The sequence below is a fragment of the Petaurus breviceps genome, unplaced genomic scaffold (genome assembly GCF_028583685.1).
Source record: "Petaurus breviceps papuanus isolate PSGF00001 unplaced genomic scaffold, PetGlider_PUasm1.0 490, whole genome shotgun sequence".
NCBI lineage: Eukaryota > Metazoa > Chordata > Mammalia > Diprotodontia > Petauridae > Petaurus > Petaurus breviceps.
The window spans coordinates 31,059,875-31,076,538 of record NW_027186352.1 but is presented as its reverse complement, the minus strand read 5'-3'; the positions used below and the strand labels follow the sequence as shown (position 1 = coordinate 31,076,538).

The window sequence follows — 16,664 nt, the reverse complement described above, 5'->3', positions numbered from 1 at the left end:
TGACTACAAATGTATTTTTTTTTTAAATTAGGGAAAGGATTCTTCCATTTTCCTTTTTTTATCATCCCCTTATTCCTAGTACCTAAGATCATTGATCTAGAAGTGGAAAGATCCTTAAGGGCCTTCTAGACCAACCCCCTCATTTTACAAGGAAGAAAGTAAGGCCTGGAGAGGTAAAATGACTTGTCAAGGTTCACATAGGGACTCTGTGACCATTGGGATTTGAACCCAAGTCTTTTGACTCCAGAACCAGTGGCCTTGCACAGTACCAATGTGTTCTGCATTGAATGGACCAGTTTCCCCCTTTTCAGATTGGAGTGGTGGCACAGAGTACCACCCTAAGGACTGGTCTACAGTTTCTCGACTGGTTAGCAGTTAGGCTTAGAATAGAATTTGGATGATATATGCCATGATGCGGGCCAATGGCACACATTAGGAAAGCATTTTTAGAAAAATTCCTAAAACAATTAAAAAAAAACTTTTCAAGATTTCAGGAAGTTCCAAGTGATTTCTTCATATTAGTAAGAAGGGACTGAGGTGATAAAATACCTCAGTCTTTTTTCTCATTGTAAAATAAAGACTATTCCTAGTAGAGCCACAGGGAAAGACTAATGAGGAGGAATAATTATGGGATGCCATGCTGCTGGCTACTAAGGCTTTTCAGATAAGGCTGATGCCAGCTAATTAAATTATAAACAAAGAGGCCACATCAGTATCCAAGCCTGCCAAGTCCCAGACTTCCGTGTTAATCTAATGTAATGAAGTCCCTTGTATGACAGTTCCTTCCTGACTATCTGCTCTCCTCTTAAGCACCCCCATTCTTCTTGCCCCCATGATAGTCTCTGCTTTGAGAGGCTTTCTTTGGGATCCATAAATAACTGTTTTCTTTTGCTTGGAGTTCAGCCTTTCAGAAAGAGGTCTCTGGAACCTGTGCCAGAGGGTCCATTTTAAGGGTAGTTGCCATCTATTGTTTTAGTGGTGGTAGGAAGAAAGCAACAGACTTGGGGATGGCTGGAGAACTAGGAACCAGGCCAAGGGCATGCTATGCAAAGCAACTGATATAAGACTATAAAGCATCATGTACTAGGGGTACCCTCCCTTGCCCTCCCATTCCTAGCATGACACACAAAAGATGGGGCAAGTCTGAATTATGGCGTAGAGGGCAGGGATGAGGAAGTATGAAATGAGAACTGTGATAGGAAAAAATCTTCTTATAAAGGAAAGGACTCTGAATCTAGGGTCTGAGGTCCTGGGTTTGAATCCTGGCAATTTGCATGAGTTGGGGGCAAGTGGCACTTTCTCTCTGGGTCTCAATCTGTAAAATATGTGTGGGGGAGTTGATGGTCGCTGAGGTTCCTTCTGACTCTAGATATATGAGATGTGACCTTGGAATAGTTCTCGCTCTAGGGCTAGGATTCCACCTAACACATGGTGCCTTTTGTCAATATCTCATTATTGAGCACATGATTTAGTCAGAAATATTACTGCCACCAGACAACATGATGGGCTTTTTGGCAAACTGAGGCTTTTTGTTCACACCTCTCTCATTGTCTATATATTATTGTGATTAGTCAACATACAATTCAATGTAAGTAGCATCATGGGCAAAGTTTCAGAGGAAAAATATCTCAGATGAGATGTATGCGGCTTATTGTATAGAGTGCTGGACTTGGATCCTAATAGCCCCTGGTTCAAAGCCTGCCTCTGACACTCGTTAGCTGTAGTGTCATTTAACCTTTTCCAAACTCAGTTTCATCTTGCTAAAAACGGGATAATAATACCTTTGACATGAGATTCAAATGAGCTCATTCATGCAAAGTGTTATATACACTTCAGTAATTTATTATTATTAAGTATTAACCCTGATATTATTTATGCAGACTTAGTAGGCCTGAAATGCTATCTTTTATATTTTATTGATTTTTGTCCATTTCCCCTAAATGTTGTAACCATTACTAAAAACAAGCAAATGAAGAAAAGATCATACAAAACCCAATACATTTGAAATTATTTGTAATCTGTAAAAAAATGTATGTATGAAATTTAATTAATAGTAAAAGCCTCTCCTTTGCTTACATGTCCCCATCTGAATAGTTTTGTTTCTAGATATTATAAAATTTTGTTGCAGTTATTATAATTCTTATTTTTTAAATAGTGCATTTTTTTAAATGATGGGTTGGTTATTCTGATTTCTCTTTCTTCTGTGTTTATCACTTCATGTCATTCCATATTTCTATGTAATCTTCATCTATGTAATTTCTTATAGGTCAATAACTTTCCATTATGGTCATATATCCTAATTTATTCATCACTTCTATTATTGGTGAATACTCTCTTTTATCCAATCACTCTGTTCCAAGTGTGATTTTGCTGACTTTCAATCATTTCTGCTTTGAAATCTTCCTCATTCTTGATAATTCTTGTCTTCCGCCCTCGTTCAATTGGAGAGCTCATCATTGTCAAAATAGGTCTGGAAAAAGCCAACCCTGAGCATTAACTCAGCTTCAGGACAGGCGAGTTTGCAGGGCTCAGGGTAAAGTATGTGTCTGGGCTTCCTCAATGAAGTATTTTCAGCAACAAGTTGTCAGTGAAGTCAGGGACTTGGTGGGTCAGGATTAGATACCACCCACCCTTGCCTGTGACCTCCCCTTTTCTCCCTCCTCTTTCTCTCCTCTCCTGGGTGACTGACTGGCCCACTGTCACTGCCTCTCAACTGAGTCCCCGGCCCCTCTGTGCCTGACTACACAAGATATTTACTTTGCAAAGCTGCTTTCTGAAAACTGCTGATAGCAGTGGACTTTTGGAGGACATCATCTTTCTGGGAAGTTACTAAAAGGTAAGAGTTTAATTGCTGGGGGAGGTAGTTAATAATGAAAAACTCTGGGCTTGGGAGTGATTGGTGGTGGTGGGGGGATTGAGAGAAAGTGGAGGGAATTCAAGTTCAAGCTTCTGGAAATTTATTTGTCCTGCTTTGAATATGCCAGGCTGAAAATGTTGGGTTTGCTTCTGACCTCTAGGAAGCTGGCGTTATTTTAGAAAGCGCGAGTGTTTTGATTAGTAATGATGAGAAATGTAAACTTTTATGCTAATTTCAAAGTTATAAATAACCAGCAGAACTCTTGCCAGGGGAAGCTGGTAGGCAATGTCGTGCTCGGAATTCAGAGTTTCTAAGCTATAAAAAGCGCATTGGACTACTCTCCAGGAGAAGATAAGATATGGTCAGGATGTTCCTTTTTTGGGCAGCGGTGCCGAGGCACAGGGAAGTCAAGATGGGAATGCTGGAGTGGTTGTGCCCTTTGATGCCATGCTTATGGAGAGCAAGTGTGACCCTGTAAGGCAAGGGGTTACCCATGCCCGAAACTATGTGTACAGATGCTTCTGTAGCTGTGTTTTTGATCTTGTAAAATAACTTCCAAAAGTTGGCAGGAAGTTAGAAGGTGGAGAATCCCTTTAAGAAATGCTTTTCCACTCCTCTGTGGGGGATAGGTGATGGATGGGGTGGAGGGTTGGGGTTAGACTTAGGACAAGGAAAGACTTTGACTATAGGAGACTGTGTGGTATGGTGGAACAAACAATGGATCTGGAGGCAGAGAGCAATCGATCCATAAATATTTATTAAACCCAGAGTTCCTGGGTTTAAATCCTATCTCTGACTCTATTTGGGTGACCTTGTTTGAGTCACTTATTTAAGCCTCAGTTTCCTCATCTGTAAAATGTTGGCTTTGGACTAGATTAATTCTGAGGTCCTTCCCAGATCTAAAAGAGGGAATCTTTGACTCTGTCATCATGATATTCAATAATACTGAGAAGCTATGTGGCATATTGGACAGATTGTGCAAAACCAGGAAGCCCTGGATTAAAACCCTGTCCCAGAGACTTACTAGCTGTGTGACCTTGGGCATGACACTTAATCTCAGCCCAAATTTTCCACCTCTGTAAAATTGGGACAATAATAGCACCAACCTCACAGGGTTGCATAGAGGGCAAAATGAGATAACATGTGCATGATACTTTGCAGACCCAAAAATGAAGGCCTGGACAAGAAGGGATGAAGGTAAAACTAAACAGAAAGATTTAGGGCAGGCATTAGGCAGTTTCTTTTGTGGAATGGGCATGAATTGACATATAATACCAGGGAGAGTTGCAAATTCTTGTGTAGAGAGCTCTAGGCTTACCCAGTACTACATGGCCTGAAGGATTTCATCTGGGATCGCCTGATTCCTGGGGTGTGTTCAGCCCACTGAGGCAGGCTAAAAGGCCAGCATTTCAGAGAAAAGTGGCTACAAGTTATTGCTTGTAGAGGGAGTTTGTGGGATCACAGGATTTAGACCCAGAAGGGACCTTATGGAACATCTAGCTTATTTAATTTGCTTTGCTTTTTATCGATATACTTACTTTTTTTACATCGCCTTCATTTTTTAATATATTCGTCTCTCCTCCTCTACTCTGTAGACTATGCCTGGTAACAAAGAATTGAAAAAAAAAAGAGAAAAAGTGTTCAATGAAGCTAACCAACACAGTCTGACAGTCTATGCAGCTTTCCACACCTGTAGTCCTCCACCTCTGCAAGTAAGGGAGGGGGTGTCTTCTCATCATTTCTTTGGGGAAGACCATGGTCATTACATAGGGTTCCTTTTTGGTTGTTCTTTCCATTTACGTTGTTTTCCTGTCTCTGCTTGCTTGACTCTGCATCAGTTCATACGTATGTTTTCCCTTTGTTGTAGGATAAACATAATTTTCTGGTTGGCAGCTCAGACAACTGAAAGTTTTTATTAAATAACCAGCATATTGGGATATACCCTCTGCAGTACCGCTGGAAGCCTTTCAGGATTGTGAGCTCTTTCTAACTCAGACAAAGAAAGGAGAAGGGGAGACATTAGATTATGGAAAAGCCAGATCTTTTGACAATAAAAATTGGGACATCTGGTGGCTGCTGATGGAAGGCAAAAAGAGCAGGCAGCTGTGGAAGCCATGAAGTGGCACTTAGGGGTCCCTTAGAGGTCACTTCTCCAGTTAGGTAACTGGCCTCTGAAGGCTTCTCATTTCACCTGAGTTTCATCTTTCTGGACATACAAAAGTGAAATGACCTGTGGTTATGGCAGAAAGTGAAGCCACTTGTGGTTACTGAGGGGAGGGGGAGAAAGTGGAGTGGTTGCAACAGCCTGCAAAAAGGGAAGTCAAAAGCTTAGTTGGCTCCTGTGATTTCTTTGTATTTGGTGTTTCTTATGGACAAGAACATATGGTTATTTGTAGATGAGTGAATTATGCCCAGAAAGGGGAGTGTCTTGCCTAAAGACACACAATTAGTAACAGGCCTGGAATCTGAACCCCCATGCTCTCTCTAGTTCACCAACAGTCTTCATTGGATGATGCTACAGTATTTTCATCATGCTCATAGAATTTTCTTTTCCTTCCTTCCTTCCTTCCTTCCTTCCTTCCTTCCTTCCTTCCTTCCTTCCTTCCTTCCTTCCTTCCTTCCTTCCTTCCTTCCTTCCTTCCTTCCTTCCTCTCTTCCTTCTTCCCTTCTTCCTTCCTTCTTCCTTCCTTCCTTCTTTCCTTCCTTCCTTCTTCCCTTCTTCCTTCCTTCCTCCTTCCTCCTTCCTTCCTCCTTCCTTCCTTCCTTCCTTCCTTCCTTCCTTCTTTCCTTCCTTCCTTCCTTCCTTCCTTCCTTCCTTCCTTCCCTCCTTCCTTCCATGAGAGTGGTAGTTCTAATTTGCTAAATTGAGAAATGATATGTAGTGTGTTATTGTTCAGTCATTTCTGACTCTTTGTAAACCCGTTTGGAGTTTTCTTGGCAAAGATACTGGAGAAGCTTGCCATTTCCTTCTCCAGCTCATTTTACAGATGAGGAAACTGGGGCAAATAGGGTTAAGTGACATAACCAGGGTCATAAGCTAGTGTCTGAAGTTAGATTTGAACTCAGGAAGATTTGCCCAGTGCTCTGTGTACTATGGTGTCATTCAGCTGCTCTATAAACAGAGTAAGGGTGAGTTAAGGGAGAAACTGGAAGATTTCTTTGTGTTGCAGAGCTGTGAAAACCAAAAGACACAATAAGAGTGATAGTGAGTGTTTCTATGATCCCAGAATCTCTGGTTTGGGGGGGGGATCTCAGAGGCCCAATCCAAACCATACTCTATCAGGAATTCTCCTCTTAGGAATCCTAACTTGAAGCCTTTGCTTAGAGACCTCTAGGCTCTCCATGTCACCTGAGGGCAGCTCTCAGTGTCAACCAACTTTTCCTGACATTGCTTTTGGATGTACCGAACCCTTCTCATTCCACATCTCATTTAATGATCACAATTATCAGTCAAGAGCCACTTATTAAGCCCTTACGAATGAAGTGCAGTACTATTACACCTTTTTACAGATGGGGAAACTGAGGCTTAGGAGGAGATCAATAAAAAAAGAAATGTAAGGAACAGCTTGTTTTCTATTGGCAAAATGTCCTTTGGGGAGCTAAATGGTGTAGTGGATGGAGTGCTAGGCCCGGGTTCAGGAAGATTCATCTTCTTGAGTTCAAATCTAGTGTTAGTCACTTATTAGCTGTGTGACCCTGGGCAAGTCATTTAACCCTATTTGCCTCAGTTTCCTCATCTGGAAAATGAGCTGGAGAAGGAAAAGGCAAGTCATTCTAGTATCTCTGCCAAGAAAACTCCAGAGTCACAGAGAGTCAGACATGGCTGAATGATGCAGCATCAGCAACTACACTCCCTCCAGGTGGAGCTGTCCAGTAATAGAATGGGCTGGCTGCTTCAGCAGGTTGTGAGCTGGAGGTCTTCAAGTAGAAGGTGGGTGGCCACTTGTCAGGTTCTCGTTCAGGTACAGGTTGGACAAGTTGATGGCCATTGAGCTCCTTTCCAATCATGATGCTCTATGATTGGTTGTGTTGGATGTATAGTCAGTGTAACAGGTCAGATTCAAATTCAGATTTCTCCAGAATCCAGACCCATAATATTTCTTCTATACCATGAGTTGGAGGGGCAAGAAGGGACAGAAGACTACCTGCTTATTACAGATTGGAGCACATACAAGTCGAGAGTATTAAAGATGGCAGGAGTCTGTCACCTTTCAAAACTTCAAAGTGCTTAATTCTAAAGTGTTTGGTGTGTGTGGTCTTTGTTTCAAACCCCAGATTATGGAGTTTTGCTGTTTAGTGAAAGGGGCTATAAGCTTGTGAGGATAAGAGGAGGGTGGTTAGGAGTCAAAGAAGGGAGAAGGAAAGAGGGATGTTAAAAGGGAAATAAGGGAGTGGCCAGGGGAGAAAGAATGGAGAGGTTAAGAGGAAATACGGAAGGAGGGAGAGGATGGAAAGAAAGGAAAAAGATGGGAAGGAGGGAGGAAGGCAGAATGAAAGGAGGGATGAGGGGAGAAGTGGGAGGAAGAGAAGTAGGAGGGAAGAATATAGGAAGAAGGTTAGAAGGGGAAAACAGGAAGATAAGAGAAAGGAAGGAGGGGTATTCAACTTTCCACTCTCCATGAACTGTTGTTAGCAGACATTAATTTCCCTCTGGTGTAACAGGAATTAAAAACTGAGAGAGAAGTTGGCAGCTCACACTTGTCTGCAGAGAAAGTATGTGTGTTGAAGGGAAGACATAAAAATAGTATTTATTTAAGGCTCTCAGGCTCCTGGGAATGCTCATTGAGAGCTACATAAAGTAGCTTTTGCGGCAAAGCTTCCCTTGGATGGTGGCTTTTGGGCCTGGTGGGCCCCTTGGCAGAGGGCCATCTGAATTCCTTCAGCTGAGCTGTAGATCTAACTGTGATGTCATTTTGGTCCTCATCCAGCATGGAGGACAAACCACAAAATCTAACTGAAAAGGTTAGGCAATGTCTCTCCTTGTAACTAAGGAAAACATACCAGACACTGAATCACTCTGAAGAGGGGAAAGTAAAAAAGATGTTGTTGACCCTCCTGGATATTTGCATATAAAAGAGGACTGTGAGGAGGAACCTTTGCTTAATTCAAAGGAATGGAACTTTAATGGTGGAATTTCAGGCATTGTGTAAGATGAACTGATAGAGAAAATCCAAGTGCCAGAAAAGGGTCCAGTTCTCTAGATGTCAGATAAATGTCAGATAATTTATTTGATAAATAAATCAGTGGAATTAGGTCAATTCTCAGGTTCACAGCAGTTCATATTCCCTTCTGCCAGTGATCATTTTGGTGTGATTAGAGACCAGGAGGGTTTGATTTGATGAAGAGGATTCCTGGGGGGTGGGGTTGGGGTCCAAAGAGGTCCTGACTTTTTGTCATGGCAATAGGGGAAGCCTGGGAGGCAGAGATACTTAGAGATCTGTCCTGGGTTTCTTCTACATTTGGTGCTGAATGGGCTCAACTCAGTTTCCCAGGAGAGTGAAGGAAGATCCAGGAAAGTAGTTGACCTTTGATGTCTGGGTGACTAAGAGGATGAATCATAACAACACAAACCTTTCTCCCTCCACCTTCTCCCCCCCCCCAACACCCACCACCCACTATCTGACAGTTCCATGCTAGGAGATGTGAATGCCACAACCTCCAGTTGGAGGAAGGGTTCAGGCCAGCCATCCTTCATGTCTCTCCACCCTCTGTTCTCACGTCTCTGGATGTTGCCACCATGCCTCTTTTTTGGGTGTATCCCTTCCCCCTTCCAGTTTTCAATTCCCTCAGATGTGTGTGGTTTTCCCTCCTTAGATTATAAGCTACTTGATGGTAGAAAGTGCTTTTGTTTGTATTTGTATGTACTAAGAACATTGCTATGCCCATAGCAAATGCTTAATAAATGCTTGCTGATGAACTGGGTAACTTGATAGGACACTCCCTGTTCTCAAGGAACTTTTATCATAAAAAATCAAAGGAAATTAGGAGGAAAAGCTGATTCAGGAGGGGAAAGGATGAGTTTGGTTTTGGACCTGTTTGAGTCATTCATGAGAAATTCGAATAGAAACGCCCATTGTGCAGTTGGAGCTCAGCAGAGGTTGGGTGAAGAGAAAGACTTTGGGGCCGTATGCCTGGAAGTCATAATCAGACACATGAGAAAGGATGAGATTGCCAAGGGAGAGAGTGCACAGAGAAGAAAGGGGAAGAATTTTGGAGGACATCTGTAACTGGAGGCAGGAGGAGGAAGGGCAAACAGTAAAGAGATTTGTTTAATCGGTGGAAGGACTGAGCAGTATCACAGAAGCCAAGAGAGGAGAGAGAAGCTGTATAGGGTAATGGATACAATGGATGGAAATTGCAAAATGGCCAGAGTGGGCTTGATGTGAGGCAGTGTGGTACAGTGGAAAGAACACTGAGCATAGAGTCATGGGGTCTGTGTTGGGACCCTGCTTCTGTCATTTGCTCCCTCTGGGATCTTGGGTAACTTGTTTTACCTCTCTAGGCCTTTGATCCTCATCTAGAAAATGAAAAGGTTGGATTATCTGATCGCTGAGGTCTCTTTTGGCTGTAGAAAACCAGAAAAATTTCCTAATGTATACAGTTGTCCAAAAAAATGGAATGGGCTGCCTTGGAAAGCAGAGGGGTCTCTTTCATTAGAGGGCTTTAAGAAATAGCTAGATGGGCACAAGAAAGATGGGTTCCAATGTGGATTGCCTTTGAGCATGGGTTGGATTGGATGGCCTCTGAGGTTCCTTCCAACTCCGAAATCCCATGTGATTCTGTTTGAATTAAGGTTAAAGGGGTAGCCAAGAACACTGGATGCTGCATAAGGGTTGAAGATGAGGATGAGGTAGGCTTTTGGATGCTTGGGATACTCTTTGTCTTCACCTCTCTTGGCTTTCCTGGCTTTCTTCCAGATTCAGTTCAAATCCTACAAGCTGCAGAAGGTTCTTCTTAGTGTCTTCCCTGCTGAGGTCACTGTCTGGTCACTTCCTTTTTCCTTCTCCCATTAGAATGTAAACTCCTTGAGAGAAAGACGTTTTTGCCTCTCAAAATGAAGTGCAGGTTCCAAAAGCCCTTTTCTTTCTCCTTCTCCATAGTCCAGCCCTTGCAGCTAGGTCTAGCAGCTAGCAAGATGCCTTTGGGCTCTTTCCATTTCCATCCCTGTCTCATCACCATAAAGAGGTGACCTTTCTCCGTCCAGTGTAAATCTGTTTTTCCTCCACAAGTGATCCCATTCCATCCCATTTTCTCCCTCGATTTGCCCCTCTATCATTCCTACTCTTTCACTCATCTTCAATCTCTCTCTGTCTATTGGCTGCTTCCTTACTATCTCCAAAAATACTCATGTTTCCCCAATCTTCAAAAAACCCTTATCTGATCCTTCCATCCTCCCTCTAGCTATCGCCATATCTTTCCTCCTTTTCGTGGTTAAACTCCTTGAGAAATCACCTTCAATAGGTGCTTCCACTTCCTCTCATTCTCTTTTGAACTCTCTGAAGTCTGGTTTTTGAGCTCATCATTCAACCCCCCCAAATTACTGGTTATCCCTTCATTGCCAAATCTAATGACCTTTTATCAGTCCCCATCCTTCTTAACCTCTCTATAGTCCTTGACACTGTGAACAAGTCTCTTGTTGATACTCTCTTCAGTTACTCAGTGTTGAGGATACCATCATCCTCCCCGTCACGCAGACTCCCGTAACCTAAGTGTCATCCTTACCTCTTCACACTCCCCCCCCTCCCCTTGCCCCATTCCATCAGTGGTCAAATCCTGTTGGTTTTTACCTTTGTAACATTCCTCCTCTGTACTCCTTTCTCTCCTCTGATGGAACTACTGTTCCCATAATGCATAGCCTTCATGTCTCACAGCTGGACTGTAGCAATAGCCTGCTCTGTTGGTCTTCCTGTCTCAAGTCTCCCCACTACAGTTCATGCTGTCAGATTAATCTTCCTAAAGCACAGATCTGACCACATCATCCACAATAAACTCCAGTGGCTCTCTGTCTCCCTTTCCAGTGTTCTGACATTTTACTCCCTGGAGGGAACCCTGTGATCCAGTGACACTGCCCTCCTTCCTGTTCCCAGAAGGCATTCATTCTATCTTCAGACTCTGGGCATTTCCCTAGCTCTTCCCCATGTCTGGAATACTCTCCCTCCTCAATATCCATCTCCTGGCTCCTTTAAGTCTCAGTTAGAACCCTGCCTCCTACAAAAAGCCTTTCTTGATAGTGCTTTCCCTCTATGGATAATCTCCAATCTGTGCTGTAGAAATTTTGTTTTTATGTAATTGTTTACATGTAGTCTACCCATTAAAGTGTAAGCTCCTTGAGGCCAGGGTCTGCCTTTTGGATTTCTTTGTAGTCCAAATTAATCAGAGAATGCAATATTGATATTGTCTTTACATGTCATATTGTCTTGTTTGAAACCTCAGATACAGTAATTCTTTCTTGAAATTAAAATAAAGATCACTTTGTATTAAATATGTATATAATGCATACAAATAATTTAAATAAGTGTTTTGATTGTTAATACAAACTTGTAAAATAAACTTATAATAATATTTTCATATTAAAATTATATTATTCCTTGCTTTTTTTTTTACAAATGGTTTACAACAATTTAAACACATGCAAACAAGAAAAGTACAAAATTAAAATACTCCAGTGTATATGCAATGTATCCAGCCTTTAGCATATCATTATAGACACTGTCCTACACAATATGAGCTAGTGTCCATGTTGTTGATTATCAGTCTACAGTGACAAAATGAAAAGTCTGAGAGACACAATTTCTGGATAATTAACATCAATTTATTAATAATGTACAGGAAATGCATTTTGTTTAGTAATATTTAATAATATACTTATTCAATAATTAATTATGGGTAGGAAATAATTAATAGATTTAGGTCAGTGGCTTTCTCTATAAACCAAAGATGAACCTTGGGGACTACTGGATGTTTAAATACCTTTGGAAGAGTGGGTATTCCTGACAGACGGAAATAAACTCTGATTGGTTAACAATTAGCGAATGAATGAATATTATCTTGAAAAGTGGGCTTATTCCAATGAAGTACTGGGGAAGTGACTTTGATTATGTCACTCTTGGACAAAGAGACTCTTCTCTACCTGGACTACCCCATTCCTTGGGTAATCTGGACAAAAAGATCTATTTCCCATTCAGTCTTACCTGAGTAGAAGAATGGTGGGGTTACAGTAAGAATCCCACGTAGATAGATAGTCTTTACCCTTTAAACAGAACTAATCTTTCCCAGTTGGGTGGTGTCTCCCCCCCCCCTCCCCAAGACTGAACCTAATCTTATCATTAGCCCCATCCTTGAGACTGCCTTGACCTAGTAACTAAATGAGGAAATAGAAAGGGAAAAAAACCTGGATCCCCCATTATTAGTAATTGGTTGTTAATAATTATTTCTCTCATTACCCCTTCCTTAGGAGAAATTTTTACATCTAAGTTTAATATGCTTACAGTCATAACATTAATTATTATGATATATATATATTTTTTAAAATGGAAGAATAGTGTCTTGTCTGACAGCCTCTATTGCTTAGTTTCTGGCACCATGTTTTAAGAGGGAAATTGACTAAGAAGGGGTGTGTTCAGAGGATTCCACAGAGGGTGATGAACAATGGAAAGAATGGGGGGGGGTGTTTAACCTAGAGAAGAAAAGACTTGGGGGGTGATTCCTGTCTTTAAAGATTCTAAGGTTTTTCATGTAGAAAGGACATCACAATTATTGTGGCCAGCTCCAGAGAGTAGAGTAAGGAATAACGGGAGGAAGGCAGAGTTTGGGTTTACTTGAGTGAGGACTTTTTAACAATAAGAACTGGACCGCCAATGGAGTAGGTTGCCTAAGAATATAATGAATCCCACATAGCTGGAAGCATTCAGGAGCCCCATGAGCCCCTGTTGGGGAAGGGTAGAGGGAACTCTTGAATAATGTAGCAGGTGGGACCACATAGCCCCTAAGGCTACTTTCAGCTTTAAGAATCAATGATTCCATGAGTTATCATTGTCTCGTTTGCTCCATTTCAGCTGGCACCACCTGAAATGACATTACTTTTTTGGATGGCTATGTTTTGCATTGACTCAGACTGAGTGTGGGGTTAATGGAAATCTCTAGCTATTTGAAACATGAGCTGCAGTTAAGTCAGCTCGATTTCAAAATGTCCTTTTTGAAGTGATTGTTTTTAACCTAAGTATAGGAATTTCCAGCCATCCAATTCCATCGTGCTAGTTGGAACCCAGCATTTGATTCAGGCTGTTGAGGTTTTAGAGTTCTGATTCCATGCATTACCTATTTGGGGTGGCTGGGTGGTGCAATGAGTAGAGCACTGGGCCTGGAGTGAAGGAGACCTGAGTTCAAATATGACCTCAGACACTTCCTAGCTATGTGATCCTGGGCAAGTCACTTAACCTCTGTTTGCCTCAATTTCCTGAATTGCAAAATGGGGATGATAACAGCACCTGCCTGTCAAGGTTGTTCTGAGGATTGAACGAGATATTTTTAAAGCTCTTAGTGCCCAGTATGTAGTAGGCACTATATAAATGCTTATTCCCTTTCCCCATTTGTGTTATCTGTTGTTGTATCACTGCAAATTTGTGCCAGAGACCTTTTGTATCATTTGGGGGGAAATTTGGGGGGAATCTCACTTCTCTGACTCATTCAACTAAACATATATATTTTAAGTGCTTACTGTGTGCCAGGCCCTGGGCATCCAAAGATGACAACAGAATGTCCTTAAGGAACTTACATATTACTAGGGCAATAGAATGTGTATATAAGTAAGTAAATAATGAATATAAAGTAATTTAAATTGTGAAGCGATTTCAAGAGAAATTGTTAATTGGGGGATATCAGAAAAGTGCAGGCATAAGAAGCAGTTCCAGAACTATGCTTTGAAGGGAGCCAGGGATTCCATGAGGTATGAAGGGAGTTCACTGAAGACACTGGGGAGCCACTGCTACAAGTGGGGGAGGTGGGACATGGAATCATGTATGTAGGGAGTAGCTAGCAGACCAGGTTGACTGCAATGGAAAGTTAACATAGGGGAGTAGTATGAAATAATGAACAGAAATGTGGGTGGGAGTCACATTATGAAGGACTTTAAAAACCATATTTTTCCTGGGGGTAATAGGGAGCAATTAAAGATTTTTGGGTGGGTGGGGGGATGACATGGTCATAGATTTGCTTTAGGATTATGAAGTTGACAACTATACGGCAATATATGAGGGGAGAGATACTGAGATGCCTCAGGCAGGACAAATTGGGAGATTATGTCAACAGTTGGACTGCTAGGTATAGATGAAGAAACTAAGGTTGACAAAGGTCAAGTGTTTCTCTGAAGGTTCATGCAGCTTTTAAGTGCCAGAGCCAGAATTTGAACCCAAACTCCTTGACTCCATGCCCAATGCTTTTTCCATGGCATACCATAGCCTTTTCATTCATTCATCCATTCAATCAGTCAAAAGGCATTTATTAACACTTGCTATGTTCCTGGTGCTGTGCTGAGTACTGTGAATACAAAAAGAGGAAAAAGACAGTCCTTACCCTCAAGGAGCTTACTTTCTAACTTTCATCCAAAAATATAGCCATCTAAATATGAAAATTTTATCATCCAACCAATATACATTTTCTCACCTTGCTCAATGTTGGCAGACATTTTGCTAAAATCAAAGTGCCCTAAGTCTGTAGTATACCCTGATCTAAGAGTCCAGCAATCTTATCCAAAAAGGAAATCAGGTCATTTGGGCCTGAATTCTTCTAAGTGAATCTATACTGAATCTTAATTATTGATTCTTTCTATTCTGCTCTCTCAGCCTTACTAAAACTTCTCAGGTAAAGACTTAGCTTCTCAGAGGAGGAAATGGAGTTTAATGTGGGAAAATGGGGTTAGATCAATTGTGAGCCCTGTTAAGTGAGTCTCATCCATTACCTAAGCAATGATCAGTAATTCTGTGTATTGTTTTGTGTATGATTTAGAAATTCATAAGATCATAGGATTTAGGGTTTTAAGGGACCCATTTCAAACCTGCCTATTTTGAAGATGCTAACTGAGGCCCAGAGAGATTAAATATCATCTTTGATTATTGTCTCCACTTCCTCATATACTACTTGGTTTTTAACCCTGCCAATTTATGGACATTTCTCTCTCCAAGATTACCATTTTCCTCACTTTCCTGAATTATAAAACGGGGATAATAACAGTACTTACCTCTCAAGGTTGTTGTGAGGATTGAATGAGATAGTATTTGTGAAGCACTTAGTGCTTTACTGCTAAATCCAATGGCTAATTCTTTAAGGACAGCTAAGTGGCATGATGGGTAGAGTACTGGACTTGGATGGAGTCAGTAAGACCTGAGTTCAAATTCTGCCTATGACTTTTACTTAGCAGTGAGACCCAATGCAAGTTATTTTTACCTCCCTGCCCCCAGTTTCCTTATCTGTAAAATTAGGCAGTCATATATGATGACTTCTAAAGCTTCCTTCCAGTTCTAAATCTGTGATTTTGTGATCTTATGACATTGCTGATATCCCCTCTTCTTCAGGCTCTCTCCTTCCTTGGCTTTTGTCCCATTGCTTCCTGGTTCTTCTTGTTTCATTGGCTGGTCATGTTATCTTCTGCTCCCTAGGAGTGGTTGTTCTACAGGGCTCTAGGAATAGAGCTCTTTCCCCTTTTTTCTCTACATCCTCTCTCAGAGACATCATCAACTACAGTGGTTTCAACTATGATCTCTATGCAGATGACTCTCAACATATCTACAATAGATCTTATGGTTTTCCCTCTTATACATGATCCATCTCCAGATTCTCCTATTTTTTTATTGAGATTATATCATCTTTCCCCTACTCTGTTTGCCCCAATTCATAACCTAACTATCAGCTTTTACTCATCTCCTTCAAATACACACATTATCTCATCAGTAGCCATGTCTCATTCACTCTGGCTTCAGAAGACAACTCACCACTCTAATTCAAGTTCTCATCCCATCTCACCTGGACTAAGCTAACACTCTCCTAATTGGTTTCCCTAGTCACATTCTGTCCCATCTCCAATCCAACCTCTTCACAAAAGAATCTCCCTAACGTGCAGGTTTGACCATATGAACCTCTTGCTCAAACCTTCAATGGCTCCCCGTTGCCCATGGATAAAATGTAAAAACATAGTCGCAGCTCTGTGGCACAGTGGACGGAGTGCTGGACTTGGAGTTAAGAAGACTGAGTTTAAATCCTGATTACTGAATTGTGTGACCCTGGGTCAGTCATGTAACCTCCCTTGTCCTCAGTTTCCTCATCTGTAAAATGGGGAGATTGAGAGCTATTACTGCACAGCATTGTTGCTAAGATCAAATGAGAAAACATGCAAAGTGCTTTGTAAACTTTAAAGTATTATATAAATGCTAGCTGTTATTATAAATTCCTTAGCTTGGCAGTTAAGTCCTCCATATATGGCTCAATCTATTTTTCCAAATTTATTTTATATGACCCTCCTTTTAAAAACTCTGTATTCAAGTCAAAATGGACTATTCATCATTCTCCACACTTGATATTCCTTTTCCTACCTCTAGGCATTTACATCAGCCTTTCCCCATACCTGGACTACTCTCTCTCATCATCTTCACCTATCAAAAACCTCTTAAAGACTTAGCTAAGGAATCATCTTCTTTGTGAAGCCTTCCTTGATTTCACAGTTGTGAGTTCTTTCTCCTGTTTCAGTTTTCCTTGGACTGCACTTATGATATCTATCTATCTATCTATCTATCTATCTATCTATCTATCTATCTAT

General features: G+C 41.3%; 1 protein-coding gene across 1 annotated transcript in view; it reads left to right on the top strand.

Moving 5' to 3' along the window:
- The first annotated feature begins 2,645 nt into the window (after positions 1 to 2,645).
- CTNNA3 (catenin alpha 3) overlaps positions 2,646 to 16,664 on the top strand; it is a 2,053,326-nt gene continuing 2,039,307 nt past the window's right edge. Inside the window, exon 1 of the mRNA XM_069101886.1 lies at positions 2,646 to 2,836. The gene's annotated coding sequence lies outside the window, so the exon portion shown is untranslated. The remainder of the gene's footprint in view (positions 2,837 to 16,664) is intronic.